Genomic DNA, 16,069 nt, shown 5'->3' on the forward strand with positions numbered 1-16,069 from the left:
ATAAACGTTACTACAAAAATGTTAAGTACTTTTCATTTCTTAAAATTCTTCAGCTGTGTAATTACTTGTTCATTGATCTTCTGCCCACTTAGACTGTAAGCTATGCGTGAGGCCAGAGTCCAGATCTGTTTTTTCTGGGTTTTCTGTTTGGTTGGTTGGTTGGTTGGTTGCAGTGTTGCAGTGCGCCAAGATCGTGCCCAGGCTGGAGTGCAGTGGTGCAGTCTCGGTTCACTGCAACCTCCACCTCCCGGGTTCAAGCAATTCCTGTGCTTCGCCTCCCAAGTAGCTGGGATTACAGGCATGCATCAACACACCCAGCTAATTTTTATATTTTTAGTAGAGATGGGTTTCACTATGTTGGCCAGGCTCGTCTCGAACTCCTGACCTCAGGTGAGCCACCCACCTCAGCCTCCCAAAGTGCTGGGATTACAGGCGTGAACCACCATGCCTGGCCTCAGATCTAGTTTTTCTTAATCACTACTGTATATCTAGCATCTAACCTAATGCCTAGCACAATGCCTTAAGAGGCATTTAGTAAATATTTGTTGGTTTGAAGTACGGGAATTGCAAGTCTAGAGGACATATTTACCAAACCAGGAATGGAAAGGAAGAAGTAAGGAGAAAATAGTTGTTAAATAGTGGGTGAGAGTCTATATATTAAAAGGAGAGCATGCATGCTCTAATGTACTTTATAACAAATGTGGTCTATTTGATTAATGCTGCCAGCTCAAATTTGGGTCTTCTGGAAAAAAAAAAAAAAAAATGATGAAACCATCTCCGGAGACATTTTGTATTCAACTCATTTAATATTTATATTGAGTTTCTTAACTCAGCATCCTCAAGGAGACCAAAAATGATAGTTGGAATATGGAGAGTAATGCTCAGGAGGATGGGGTAAGAGCACTCCCCACTCACCCAGTCCCAGATAAATCAACATAGCCTGAGTTAAATTTAGGTACTCCTCTAAAAGGTGGAGGGACTACTCCAGAATAGTCCAAAAGGAAATAACATCCTTTCTCATCTCTTTCTCCACAAGACTCTAGCAGAGCTTTAAAAAGTAGGTTTCTTATACAAGAAATAAAAACTATATGAGTTAGAATAGAGATCAAAAAGAGGCCCCAAAATTCAATGATTTAGTAAGATAGAATTTCACTGTGCTTTCTCATAACAGTCCATAGGTGGGCAGACCAGGCTGGTAGATAGCCCTGCTCAACAAAATAATTAATAGACCTAGATTTCTTCCATTTTGTTGTTCCATTATACCCTATTAAGGCAGTATTTCTCAAATGTTAACATGGAGTTAAACCACTGGTGGATCATGCTAAAATGCAGATTCTCATTCAGCAGGCCTGGAGTGGGGCCTGAGATTCTGTATTTCTTTCTTTCTTTCTTTCTTTCTTTTTTTTTTTTTTTTTTTTTTTTTTTTTTTGAGACGGAGTCTCGCTCTGTCGCTCAGGCTGGAGTGCAGTGGCGCAATCTCCACTCACTGCAAGCTCCGCCCCTCGGGTTCACGCTGTTCTCCTGCCTCAGCCTCCCGAGTAGCTGGGACTACAGGCGCCCGCCACCTCGCCCGGCTAATTTTTTGTATTTTTAGTAGAGACGGGGTTTCACCGTGTTAGCCAGGATGGTCTTGATCTCCTGACCTCGTGATCCACCCGCCTTGGCCTCCCAGTGTGCTGAGATTACAGGCGTGAGCCACCACGCCCGGCCCGAGATTCTGTATTTCTAAAAAGCTCCCAGGTGATGCTGATACTGTTAGTCCAAGCCTACACTCTAAGTAGCAAGGCGTCAGGGCATTGTCATCATCTTCGTGGTCAAAGCTGGGTGACTGGCACATCTGTTCTCCAGTTTTAAGTAAGGGGTTAGAAAACAAGTCTAGGGCAAGAAGTTGTCACTAAGTAAACAATGTAGAAATAATATACACATCTTCTTTTCATATTCAATAGTCAAGGACTTAATAAGATGGCCACACCTGGCTTCAAAGGGACTGATGAATGTCTTTAGTCTGTAGCTGGGCAGCTATATTACCATATAGAGGGGAATTGACATTACCATAGACAAGGAGAAATTGATATATTGGGAAACAGTCAGCAGTCTGCATCATGAAAAATAAGGAACCAGGAGCTTATAATTAAGCAATAGAAATGAAATGTAACAACAAGAAGTAGATGTATGGGCCAGATATTGCACTGAAACCTATGAAAACAGCTTTAGCAAAAAGCTATTGGATCAGAAGTCAAGAATCACTGATAGCATTCCATTTTTAATTTTCCATCTCTGGCACGCTTTGCTTGCACATTCTCTGTGACTTGTTCGTAAGAGTTGCCGATGATAGGAGAGGTAACAGCAAATGGCTCTGAGACTATTTTAGTGACACTGAATGGACTCTGACATGTGCTTATGGTTAGGAAAAACAAATATAAACAAAAATCAAGAACATAGCTAAGATTTCGTTAAAGATATTAGGTTAAATACTAAAATAATCCAAGCATGAATTAGGAGCTTCTGGATATATTAATATATAACATGAATTTATATATCCCTATGGCCAACAGTTTACCCAGGACACATTTCAAAATTTATCTGCTTCTAACAGCATCAGAAACAAAATTTATTGCTCAGCCCCTTGGATATGACACATTTTCTTAGGATATTCAGTTGGATAATAAATTTTAGAAGCCTCCAGCAAAGAAAATTTCATAACTTTTTCTGTCATCCCCACATCATTTCAACATGTAAGTATCCTCTGCCTTACACAAGATCTCTTTTGCATCTAATCTCGTTAGAGTGACCATCTGAAACACTTCTGAGCCGGAAAGGGGCATTGTTAACAATTATGCTGGGTATAAATCCAGCATATAAATCCAGTTGTGTAACCTATGACTGTCCTGGATAGCCCAGGATATGTAACTCTAAGGCTAGGTTGTACCTATCATATTTTCTTTTTATCTTTTTTCCTCAATTCTTAGGTAGAAGTAGCGGACATCAATATATTGGTGAGTAAGGTTCTTTAAGATTGCAATGAATAGTCAGGTGCAGAGGCCCACCTCTGTAATATCAGCACTTTTCATTTCTTAAATTCCTCAAATGAGGTTGGAGGATCCCTTGAGCCTAGGAGTTCAAGACCAGCCTGGGCAACACAGTGAGACCTTGTCACTCCAAAAATAAAAATAAAAATAAATAGTCAAATATGGTGGTGCTTGCCTGTGGTCCCAGCCACTAGAGAGGCTGAGGTGGGAGGATCACTGGAGCCCAGGAGGTCGAGGCTACAGTGAGCTGTGATCACACCACTATGTTCTAGTCCGGGCAACTAAGCAAGACCTTCTCTCAAAAACAAACAAACAAAAAGATTGCAAATGAATAGTCAATAGCAGATTACCTTGGCAATGAGAGTTTGTTGCAAATAATTTAGGTAATGAAAGTAAGGTGAGGTTATGACTGGAGAGTTGTACCATCAGTTTTTGTTTGTTTGTTTGTTTGTTTTGAGACAGAGTTTTGCTCCATCACCCAGGTTGGAGTGCAGTGGCACGATCTCGGCTCATTGCAACCTCCACCTCTTGGGTTCAAGCAGTTCTCCTGTCTCAGCCTACCAAGTAGCTGGGACTACAGGCACCTGCCACCACGCCCAACTAATTTTTGTATTTTTAGTAGAGATGGGGTTTCCCCATATTGATCAGGCTGGTCCCGAACTCCTGACCTCAGGTGATTCACCCGCCTCAGCCTCTCAAAGTGCCGGGATTACAGGCGTGAGCCACCGCACCCGGCCGTGACATTAGTTATTTTTGACCCTAATCCTGTACTTTAAAGAATAGGATGTAGGATAGGGTTAAAATTCAGCATAATTCAGGATACAGCCTTCACCGTCTCCTCCTCTCTGTGTGCCTCTGTTGGGCAGAGATGTTGCCATGTCTTCTCAAGGTACTTGGCCTCCCTCACATCAAGTTTGTCTTCTTCGATCAATAATGTCCAGGGAACAAGGATGGGTTGACTCATTGAAGATGCTGTAAACTTTTTATAGAAAAAAATACTTGAGGATCATTTACTCTGACTATAGCATGTCATTAAAGCTGCTAATGGTATATGACTATAGCATGCACATAGAACTCATGGACATTTCTCTAGTAAAACAAACTCGGGACATTGTATATTTATAAACAACCATAGGAACAAGCTGACTATCAGTCATAATTAGAATATGCTGAGAATTTATTATGGTTTCCTACTAGGACATCCCTTGTTTGTTTAAATCACAGAGAAATAGTGCCACTAAAAAGTATGAAAGAGTAGACATCATTGAACTGGAGAATTAAAGAAAGACTAATTAAAACACCATAGTTGAGGAAAATAGTATAAGCCTGGTTTCCCCTTGCAAGTCCAAATTCCAACTTTCACTGCTAAACAAAAGCCCAACTTACGAAAAGTAGTATAAATAAGATAGAAGTGTATATCTCTTTCATATGACAGTCTAACAATAGGGGATAGTATAGTAAGACAGCTTCATAGAGTTAAAAGCCCAAATTCCTTCTATTTCTGCATTCTGGGTGGTGTTGTCCTCTACTACATGATTGAAGGTAGATTCCCAACCCATCTCCTTAGTCAGCATTTCACCAAGCCGAAAGGGGGAAGGGCTCAAGGGAGAGGCATGCTTTTTGCTTCTTGTTCTGCTCATATCCCATTAACTACCAGAAAGGCTGAGGAATATCTTTGGTAGCCAGGAGTTCTAGTAGGGTCTGGCATATCATAGTAAAAGACAAAAAAGAATGTATACTAGGAGATCACTAGCAATCCTGCCATATAATAGAAATAATAACTTAATCTATCAATGAACGACTAAGGGGAACCCATAAGCGTTATTTAGTAACCTTATATCATAGGAAAGTAAGGCTCACAAAGCTGAAATGATTTACCTAAGGTCACATAGCAAGTAATCAAGGGAACCTGGACACAAATCCATGTCAGTTGACTGCAAATGGTAGGTCGTTTCTACCACTCTGTGATGTCTTTCAAACCACTTTTCATATAAATTTATAAAAAGGAAAATAATGGTAGAAGATATGAATAAGAGTTATTGTCAAAGAAATGTCAAAAGGCAGAAATACTAATTTTTTTCATTGTGTAGTTATAGAACTTTGATAGATTCAAAAGTATTTCGTTACGCTTTTTAATGAAAACTGATAGGCAATCATTAAAACACAAACACTTCAAAAATGGTAAAAAGTGAAAATTTTCCTCTCCCCAGAAGTGACCACTGTTCATAATTTGTGTTTATTCTTGCAAATCTTCTTATGAGGGTTTTCTAAAGGTTCTTTTGTCTATTTCCAAAGTGATGACATACCTAGCAATATTTATTTGCAGGACTAACAGAAAAAAGTCAAGTAGCTCAGCAGAACCATTCCTAGTCACTGAAAATTGGAGTGATTCTATGGTTAGGAAACTTTGGGGGCAACTGAGGACAGCAGCAGAGAATAAGAACCTCGTTGGAGAAGAGTTGAGGCACACCTGTGCGATATCAATAAACCCACTGTAAATTTAAAATATTGTAAGTCAAGAATGCATTTAAGATATCCAACCCATCACACATCATAGCTCAGCCTAACCTACCTTAAACATGCTCAGAACACTTACATTAGCCTACAGTTGGGCAAAATTATCTAATACAAAGCCTTTTTATAATAAAGTGTTGAATACCTCATGTAATTTATTATATACTGTACTGAAAGTGGAAAAACCAAATTGCTGCATGGGTATTTGAAATAAGGTTTCTACTGTATGTGTATGACTTTCATGCCATTGTAAAGTCAAAAAATTGTAAGCGGAACCTTGTAAGTCGGGGACTGTCTCTACTTGTAATGTTGCCAACACCAGGACTGTCTATTTGGCATCAATTCTTTCCCCACCTCCACAAACCAACCCCTACACCCAAGCTGATAATATCCTCAGTGATACCGACTTCTCCCCAAAAGGCTGGCTTCCTCAGTCAAGGTTACTAGCTAGAAAATATTAAAGATGGAGCATGGAGGCTGGGCGCAGTGGCTCAGGTCTGTAATCCCTGAACTTTGGGAGGCCCAGGTGGGTGGATCACCTGAGGTCAAGAGTTCAAGACCAGCCTGGCCAACACGATGAAACCCTGTCTCTACTAAAAACACAAAAAATTAGCCAAGCATGGTGGTGGGCGCCTGTAATCCCAGCTACTAGAGAGACTGAGGCAAGATAATCACTTGAATCCAAGAAGTGGAGGTTGCAGTGAGCAGAGATTGCACCATTGCACTCCATCCTGGGCAACAAAAGCGAAATGCCATCTCAAAAAAAAAAAAAAAAAAAGTCAGGCGTGGTGGCTTACACCTGTAATCCCAGCACTTTGGGAGGCCGAAGTGGGTGATTGCTTAAGGTCAGGAGTTCGAGACCATCCTGGCCAACATGGTGAAACCCCATCTCTACTAAAAATACAAAACACAGCCAGGCATGGTGGTGCATGCCTGTAGTCCCCCCTATTTGGGAGGCTGAGGCAGGAGAATTGCTTGAACCCAGGAGGCAAAGGTTGCAGTGAGCCAAGACTGCACCACTGCACTCCAGCCTGTGTGACAGAGCAAGACTTTGTCTCAAAAAAAAAAATAAATAAATAAATAAATTTTAAAAACGCTGGGCACGGTGGCTCACGCCTGTAATCCCAGCACTTTGGGAGGCCAAGGTGGGAGGATCACGAGATCAAGAGATCGAGACCATCCTGGCTAACATGGTGAAACCCCGTCTCTACTAAAAATACAAAAAATTAGCCAGGCGAGGTGGCGGGCGCCTGTAGTCCCAGCTACTCAGAGGCTGAGGCAGGAGAATGGCGAGAATCCGGGAGGCGGAGCTTGGAGCTTGCAGTGAGCCGAGATCCTGCCACTGCACTCCAGCCTGGGCGACAGAGCAAGACTCCATCTCAAAAAACAAAAAACAAACAAACAAAAACGAACAACTATGCGGCATGGGAGGAGTATGGGTTTTCTGTGGGATTTCCTGATCATGCAGAAGTAAGGTTCTTTGTGCCTCTAGTTCACTGTCTCTCCGTGACGTGGTGTGTGCTGAAAGGCAGAAGGCTGCCTTCAAGATTTTGCTCGACCACTACTGCACATGTGCCATGTATCAAGTCACTCTATCTCTGAGCCTACATTTCTCCATGGTGAGTGGGGACAATTCATCTCACAGGGTTGGGGAAATCAGTGAGATGCTGTGTATGTACGCCCTTGTAATTGTAAACCTTTGTGAAAGAGAAGGCTATCAATGGGCTGGACTACCTTTATTTTCTTATTCAAGTAACTGCTAGTATCAAAAAGAATAAACTAATACACCACTGATATTAGCATTGATAAATCCATATATTCTAATTTATACATAGATTTTAAAAAATGAGGACAAGGCAATCAAAAATGTTAGACTAAAACCTAACATTAATAACTCTTTTTTTGTGTTTTGTTTTAAGACAGGGTCTTGGCCTGTCACCCAGGCTGGAGTGCAATGGTGCAATCACAGCTCACTGCCACCTCCATCAACCTTCCACACTTCAGCCTCTCCGGTAGCTGAGGACTATGGGTGCATGCCGCCACACCCAGCCAATTTTTAATTTTTTATAGAGCTAGGGTTTTGCCATATTGCCCAGGCTGGTCTCAAATTCTTATGCTCAAGCAATCCTGGCTCGACTTCCCAAAGTGCTGGGATTACAGGTGTGAGCCACTACACCCTGACTATTTATCAATCTTTAGGGATGTAGCAAGCCCCAGATTGTGGGTAACATTAACTCAGCCTAGCAGGTGGTTTAAGTCTCTGGCCTTTCTTCTGATTGATGGATACCGGTACCAATGCTAACAGAAAACTTCTCATTAAAAAAGAAAACATTAATTCAAACACTCATTATAGATGGAGGTACAGTGGACTTAATACATCTTTATACTGTTTTGGTAGAGTTAAATCAAAGGCAGATATATTTTTCAGCTCCCCAAACAAATCATTTATAAATTGACTAACTTGCATAGACTTGCCTTTGAGTATTAGCATTGTTTTAAGCTCTGGTTTGGGGTTGGGGTCCCTTATAAAATAAACAACTTCCTTTCCTGATCCCTGCCCTGCAAAGAAACTCAACAAACACAACCAGCATGTGCAATTAATGCACTAACTTTTGTTCTTAACTGATAAAAGCAGCATATGCAGCCCTCTTCCCAAGATCCATTTTCAACAAAGAATACAAACAGATGAATACACATAATCCTTTTCATTTTCTTGAAGGTACTCCTGAATATATACATTTTCTATTTATATTTGAAAATCTCTAAACAAAGACTATATATATATATCTGTGTCTTTTGATTATACACTTGACTTGAAAGTGTTTGAAGAAATAATTTGTGAATTGGTATGTTAGTTTCCTGTTTTGGTTTTTGAAACATTTAAGGTAGTGACTAATAAAACTAAGATTTCTCAGCTTTTTCCTTTCATTTCTTTTTTAATTTTTTTCAGAGATAGGGTCTTGCACTGTCACCCAGGCTGGAGTGCATTGGTGCAATCACAGCTTGCTGCAACCTCCACCTCCCTAGCTTACACAATCCCCCTACCTCAGCCTCCTGAGTAGCTGGGACTATAGGCAAGTGTAACCATGCCTGGCTAATCTTTGTATTTTCTGTAGAGATGGGGTTTCACCATTTGCCCAAGCTGGTCTCAAACACCTGGGCTCAAGGGATCTGTCTGCCTCAGCCTCCCAAAGTGTTACCATTACAGGCATGAGCCACCCCACCTGGCTGATTTCTCAGCTTTTGCAGCCAGACATTTGAAACATTGCCCATTTCCTGGCCTCTGATAATTTTTTTTTCATTAAGTAACACAAAGAAAAGACAGCATGGGGAAACCAGTACATTCAGAAATTACTTCCCTATCCTATGTGCGTATAGATATCAGATATATAGACATATAGAAGCCAAAGTATGAAGAAAAGAAATTCATAAAGTTCAGTCATTTGTATGATAATTGAATCAAAACAATAATTTTTAAGCCACTATATTGTCAAAGCTTAGGCATAACTTAATGAATGAAGAATAAAGTTTACTCCAATCTACCACATTATTCTATTGATATTTTTCCATAACGCACTGAAATATTCACTTACATTTTTAATGTGACATTGTAATTGATTGCTTTCTTTTTACTTCAAAAAATTTTTGATTCTCACACTTACAACTAAAATTGATACTACTTTTTAAATTAGAAAGCATACCTCAACATAATTAAAGGCTTTTTATGGAAAAATAAAGGCTTTTTTTTTTTTTTTTTTTTGTTGAGACAGAGTCTCGCTTTGTCGCCCAGACTGGAGTGCAGTGGCCGGATCTCAGCTCACTGCAAGCTCCGCCTCCCGGGTTCACGCCATTCTCCTGCCTCAGCCTCCCTAGTAGCTGGGACTACAGACGCCCGCCACCTCGCCCAGCTAGGTTTTTTTGTATTTTTTAGTAGAGACGGGGTTTCACCGTGTTAGCCAGGATGGTCTCGATCTCCTGACCTTGTGATCCGCCCGTCTCGGCCTCCCAAAGTGCTGGGATTACAGGCTTGAGCCACCACGCCCAGCCCAAATAAAGGCTTTTTATTGGAAAGGAAGAAGTCAAATTATCCTTGTTTGCAGATGATATAAACTTTTATTTGAAAAAAATATAAATACTCCATCAAAAAGCTGTTAGAACAGATAAACAAATTTAGTACAGTTGCAAGATACAAAATCAATGCACAAAAATAAGCAGCATTTCTATACATTAACAGTAATCAATCTGAAAAAAAAGTCAAGAAAGTAATCTTATTTATAATAGCTTCAACAAAACCCCGTAGAAATAAATTTAACCAAAGTAGTAAAATATCTTTAATAGAAAAACTACAAAACACTGATGAAAGAAATGGAAGAGAACACACAGAAAAATGGAAAGATACTGCATGTTCATGGATTAGAAGGTGTAATATTATTAAAATATCCATACTGCCCAAAGCAATCTACAGATTCAGTGCAATCCCTATCAAAATACCAGCAACAATTCTTCACAGATATAGAAAAACAATCCTAAAATTCATATGGAAATAACAAAAGATCCCCAATAGCTAAAGCAATCCTGAGCAAAAAAGAACAAAGTTGGAGGCATCACACTATCTAATTTCTAATTATACTATAAAGCTATAGTAACCAAAGCAGCACAGAATTGGCATTAAAACAGACACATAGACCAATATAACAGAATAGAGAATCCGGAAATAAATGCACACTTACAGCTAACTCATTTCAACAAAGGCACCAAGAACATACATTCAGGAAAAGATAGTCTCTTTAATAAATGGTGTGCAGAGAGCTAGACATCCACATACAGAAGAATAAAATTAGATTCCCATCTTTTACCATATACAAAAATCAACATAAAATGGACTAAAAACATAAATGTAAGACGTGAAACTACAAAAGTACTAGAAGAAAACATTGGGGAAACAATATAGAACATTGCTCTGTACAAAGATATTTTGGGTAAGACCTCAAAAGCACAGGTAACAAAAGCAAAAATAGACAAATGGGATTACATCAAGCGAAAATGCTCTGCACAGCAAAGGAAATAATTAACAAAGTGAAGAGAAACCTACAGAATGGGAGAAAATACTCGCATACTATCCATCCAACAAGGAATTAACAAGAATATATAAGGGACTCAAACAACTCAATAGCAAAAAAACAAATAATCAAATAATCCAATTTAAAAGTCACCTAGACATTTCAAAAGACCTAAACAGACATTTCTTAAAAGAAAGCATACAAATTACCAATGGATATATGAAAAAATGCTCAACATCACTAACCATCAGAGAAAATGCAAATCAAAAACACAATGAGATATAATATCATCCCAGTTAAAATGGCTATTATTAAAAAGACAAAAAATAACAAATCTTTATGAAGATTCCACAAAAGAGAACAGCTGTACACTATGGTTGGGAATGTAAAGTGGCACAGCCATTATGGAAAATTGTACAGAGGTTTGTCAAAGAATTAAGAATAAAACTATCATATGGTCCAGCAATCCCAAGGCGAAGTATATATCCAAAAGAAAGGAAACCAGTATATTGCACAGATATCTGCACTCCCATGTGTATTTCAGCACTATTCACAATAGCCAAGATATGGAATCAACTTAAGTGTCCATTATTGAATGAATGGATATAGAAAATGTTACATATACACAATGGATTATTAGCCATAAAAAAGAATGGAATCCTGTTTGCAACAACGTGGGTTGAGGTCATCATGTTAAATGAAATAAGTCAGGCACATGTACGCAAATATCACATATTCTCACTCATATGTAGGAGCTAAAAAAATGGATCTCAACGAGGTTGAGAGTAGAATGGTAGTGACCAGGGGCCTGTAAGGAAACCAGGGGAGATGAACATAAGTTGGTTAATAAGCACCAAAATACTGTTAGGTAGAAGGAATAGATTCTGGTATTTGATATACAGTAGGGAAATTATAATTAACAATCATGTATTGTATATTTCAAAATAGCTAGATGGGAAGAATTGTAATGTTTCTAATAAAAAGAGAAGATAAATATTTGAGTTGGTGGATATCCCATTTGCCCTGATTGATAATTACTCATCGCATATGTGTATCAAAATATCACATGTATCCCCAAGATACGTATAACTATGATACCTCAATAAAAAGTACCAAAAATTTTAGGTAGCATGTTTACAAAGGAGATGTAGTGTACCTACTGTATATTATGTAACATCACCAGCAGAGTCTGAGGTAGCACTTTAAAATCTAAAACATTGTATCAGTTAGCTATTATCTCAATAATTCATCATAACAAAACACTCCAAAACTCGATGGCTTACAAAAGCAACCATGTTTTTCTTATTTCATAGCTCTGTGGGGATGCTGTTCTGTATTTCTTCTCATTCTTTCAGGATCACTGATTCCCCGGGGCAGGCCTTCTCATGGTGAATAATGGGAAGGCCAAAGGCCAGACAAACTCAAATCTCATCAGCACATTTAACACCTCTGCTCTCATCAGCTCCCCTCACATTCCATTGGCCAAAGCCAGTCATATGACTAAGTCCAACATTAGGGAAATATATTTCTTCCGATGGGGGAGAAGGTAGGTGAAGTGTTGCTATAAAATACTCAAATTAATATAACATAGTAACATTTCAGTAAAACTTATGAATATCTCTGCATTCAGTGGGATAAATACAAATTATAAATAACCCCAAGATAGCTTGGTTTTTAGAATCTTTTGGATTTTATATTTCAGATGAAAATCTCCATCAAGCCCTTGTGATCTTTCCTCTCTTGTCCTTTTACTCTGTAATTCCTACTCCTGAGACCAAGTGCTTCAGTAAGGATGGCCTTCCCTCTGCTTAAGGCAGGCAAAAGCTACTGTTGCTACATGTCTCCTAATGTCCTTCAAGGCATATAGGTCATATACTTCTTTTGTTACCCTCACAGGACCTAACAGAAGCTCCGGGCCCTTAGGAAGCTCATAAGAGAAATGCTTATGCAATTGGATTATAACATCAGTGAAGCCTATAGACCCCATGCAAGCCAATCGTGAAAAGGTGTGAGGATGCTAAGCCTTAAGGACATTTTCTATCATTCAGTTCTTGCATCTCATCCACTTCTACTCTATAAGCGCTCTCTTCTTAAAGAATATCTTAACAGCTTGCAGCTGTGTTAATCAAACTTCACATTCTCTCTTTATTAAATAACTCACACTTCCACATTTTTAAACAAAATGAGATAGTTACTTTGACTTCAACAATAGTCTCCTAAAATAAAGGGGGGAAAAGTTGGCATTAGAGTTATACTAACATCTAAGGCCAAGTAATTAGTGACTCTACTCTTTTTCTATTCCCTTAGTTATCTGAGAATCATGTATCTAACAAGGTTTGAAGTAGGGCTGTGCATTTGTGTTTAAAGTGGAACATTGCCCAGTAACAATGCTGTCTGCTGTATATCTGTCCCTAACTCTTCTGGCCTAAAGTGTAATTAAAATAAAGAGCTATTACAACTGAATGGTTATTACTTATTTCATGTTACAGTAGGTTGGTCGATGTCTTCTTAAGAAATAAATAACTCAACTTTACCTTGAAGTGTTTTTCCGATGTCCCAATGCAATTCTTGAGTGACAAAATCATGGTTTCTTAAGTTTTGGAAGGAAGATGAAATAAACCAGAAGATTTATGAAAGAAGAACCATAGAAAATTGCTGAGTTACCAGCAACTGAACCAAACAAAAGAGTTTAAACAAATAATTTATTTTTAAAGCTACATCATAAAAAATGATGAATCAAAGATAAATAAATCAATAGAAGCTTTGTAGGTCTCAAAGGAGATCTCTGGGCATATTTCATAAGTTGACACAAATTCTCCATCACTTTTTAAAATTAGCTGGTTTATTTTACTACAGCAGCAATAAGGTTCAAAATTTTAAAATAAACAAAATAAGAAAGTATAAATTAAAACATCAAATTTCCCTACCTTCTATCTTCTCCTTCTCTGTAACCACGGACGAAACCTCTGGTAACATTTTCTTCCATTTATGGCCATTGAGAACATTTCACTTTCAGTGTTTATATTAATTTGCTCAGGCTGCCATAACAAAATACCTCAGTCTGGGCAGCTTAAACAGCAGAAATTTATTTTCTCGCAGTTCTGGAGGCTAATGTCCAAGGTCAAGATGTCAGCAGGTTTAGTTTCTTCTGAGACCTCTCCTTGGCTTGCAGTTGGCTGCCTTATTTCTAAGCCCTCACATTGATTTTCTGTTTGCTCACATCCTTGGTCTGCCTCCAGTGTCTTAATCTCCTCTTCTTTACAAGGACACCAGTTGGATTGGATTAGGACCCACACTAACAGTTTCATTTTAATTTAGCAACCCTTTTAAAAGCTTTATTTCCACATACAGTCACATTTTCAGGTACGGAGAATGAGGGTTTTCACATACAAATTTTAGGAAAAGACTGCTCAGCCCATAACACTCTTAAAAAGCGAGCAATGCTACAGCAAAATGATGAAATTCCTGTACACATATCTTTGAACACTTTTGCAGGCACATGGGTAAGATAAATTTCAATTTGGAGGTCAAAGGGTACGCTCAGCAATAATTTAGATAGATGTTGATAAATTTCCTACAAAAGGTTTATAATAATTTATTCTATCAACGATATATAGAGCTGCATAGTTCCCTTCAGCTTTGGGCTTACTTAACCCTTTAATAGTCTTAATTGGATAAAAAAATACTTTGTTCTTCTTTAGTTTATGTATTTTAAAATATTAATATGGTTAAGTATCTTTTCAGGTGTCAATTGCCCGCTAATATTTTTTCCATGAACTCCCTTGCCCATTTTTTTTTCTATTGGGTTATATATCTTTGTTTTTGTTTTTGTTTTTGTTTTGGAGAGAGGATTTCACTCTGTCACCCAGATAGAGTGCAATGTTGCAATCATGGCTCACTGTAGCTTCAAACTTCAAAGTTCAAACAATCCTCCTGCTTCAGCCTCCCCAGTAGCTGAGACTGCAGGTACATGCCACCACTCCCAGTTAATTTTTGAATTTTTCTTTTGTAGAGGCCATAGGGTCTGGCTGTGTTGACCAGGCTGGTTTCAAACTCCTGGCCTCAAGGAATCCTCCAGCCTCAGCCTCCCAAAGTGCTGGGATTACAGGTTTGAGCCACCGTGCTCAGCCGTAACTTTTATTTATTTATTTGGAAGAATTTTTTTTTTTATATTAAGGTGGCTTGTCGTATTTGTTGCAAATATTTTTTCCCAATATGTGCTTGTCTTCTATTTGACCTTTTTTCACTGCGGAGTGTTAAAATTGATATAAGCTGAAAATGTTAAGATTAAAATGTAGATATTAATCTTTTTCTTTTGACTTGAGGACTTTGAAATAAGTTTAGAAAGGCATTTCCCATACAAAATTTATGTTTGGATTAGTATTATTCATGTTCTTGCCTATTATTTTGTGATTTCTTTTATTCACATCTTAATGGAGAGGAAGTAAGGGTAAAATCCAGGCTTATGTTTATCAAATGTTCAATCAGTATTACCAACATTATTTATTTAATAATTTATATTTTTTCTTTATTAAAAATGTGACTTTTATCATTTATCATTAAACTCAGACAATTACTCCAGATTATTTATGGATTTGTTCATTCATCTGATTGATCTTTTTGTCTATTTGAGGTCAGAAAGAAAGTTCAGATACTTTAATGCAACACTTTATCTGGTGTACTCAACTCACCTCATGACTCTTCTCTTTTCAAATATTTTCCTATGTGTTTGTTTTGTCATACAAATTTTAGCATAATTTAGTCCAAATTTCAAAAATCTTCAAAAACCTTTGTTTATATTTTTGATAGGAATTGCATTATAGTTTAGATTAATTCAAAAATAACTGTCTTTCAAAATATTGATTCATCAGATGGAAACCATCATTCTCAGCAAATTATCACAAGAACAGAAAACCAAACACCGCATGTTCTCACTCATAAGTGGGAGTTGAACAAGGAGAACACATAGACACAAGGGAAGGGAACACCACACATCAGGGACTGTTGGAGGGTGGGGGGCTAAGGGAGGGATAGCATTAGGAGAAATATCTAATGTAGATGATGGGTTGATGGGTGCAGCAAACCACCATAGCACGTGTATACCTATGTAACAAAACTGCACATTCTGCACATGTATCCCAGAACTTAAAGTATATATTAAAAAACTTGTATAAAGAGAAGTGACATAGGAACATAAACTTTAGAAAAACGTTACTAATCAGATAACTTTGAGTAAACCACTTAATCCCACTAAAAAACAGATAGGTAGGTAGGTAGACAGATAGATAGATTCATCTATCCAAACAAAGGATGTCTTTTCATTTAACTCCTTTTTAAAAATTTTGCCTCAGTGAAATTTTAAATTTTCATGCTTTCTTATTAGATGCATTCCTAGAATAGTTGTTGTGAATGAGATATTCTTTTCCATTCTACTTTCTAGCAGATAATCATTATTCTAAAGTAAAG

The 16,069-nt window shown here is 38.0% G+C and overlaps 1 long non-coding RNA gene across 2 annotated transcripts; it reads right to left on the minus strand.

The window, feature by feature from the left end:
- Positions 1 to 1,418: 1,418 nt before the first annotated feature.
- Positions 1,419 to 13,808, minus strand: LOC144338508 (uncharacterized). 2 transcript variants are annotated; one of them, XR_013412726.1, is made up of 4 exons: positions 13,531 to 13,808; positions 13,138 to 13,193; positions 3,853 to 4,008; positions 2,249 to 2,387 (listed from the first exon to the last, which is right to left on the minus strand). It is a non-coding gene; the product is annotated as an uncharacterized LOC144338508 (long non-coding RNA). The 2 variants fall into 2 exon arrangements; XR_013412728.1 differs by lacking the exon at positions 13,138 to 13,193 and having other exon boundaries at positions 1,419 to 2,387.
- Between the last annotated feature and the right edge of the window lie 2,261 nt (positions 13,809 to 16,069).

This window comes from Macaca mulatta, chromosome 1 (assembly GCF_049350105.2).
Source record: "Macaca mulatta isolate MMU2019108-1 chromosome 1, T2T-MMU8v2.0, whole genome shotgun sequence".
Classification (NCBI taxonomy): domain Eukaryota; kingdom Metazoa; phylum Chordata; class Mammalia; order Primates; family Cercopithecidae; genus Macaca; species Macaca mulatta.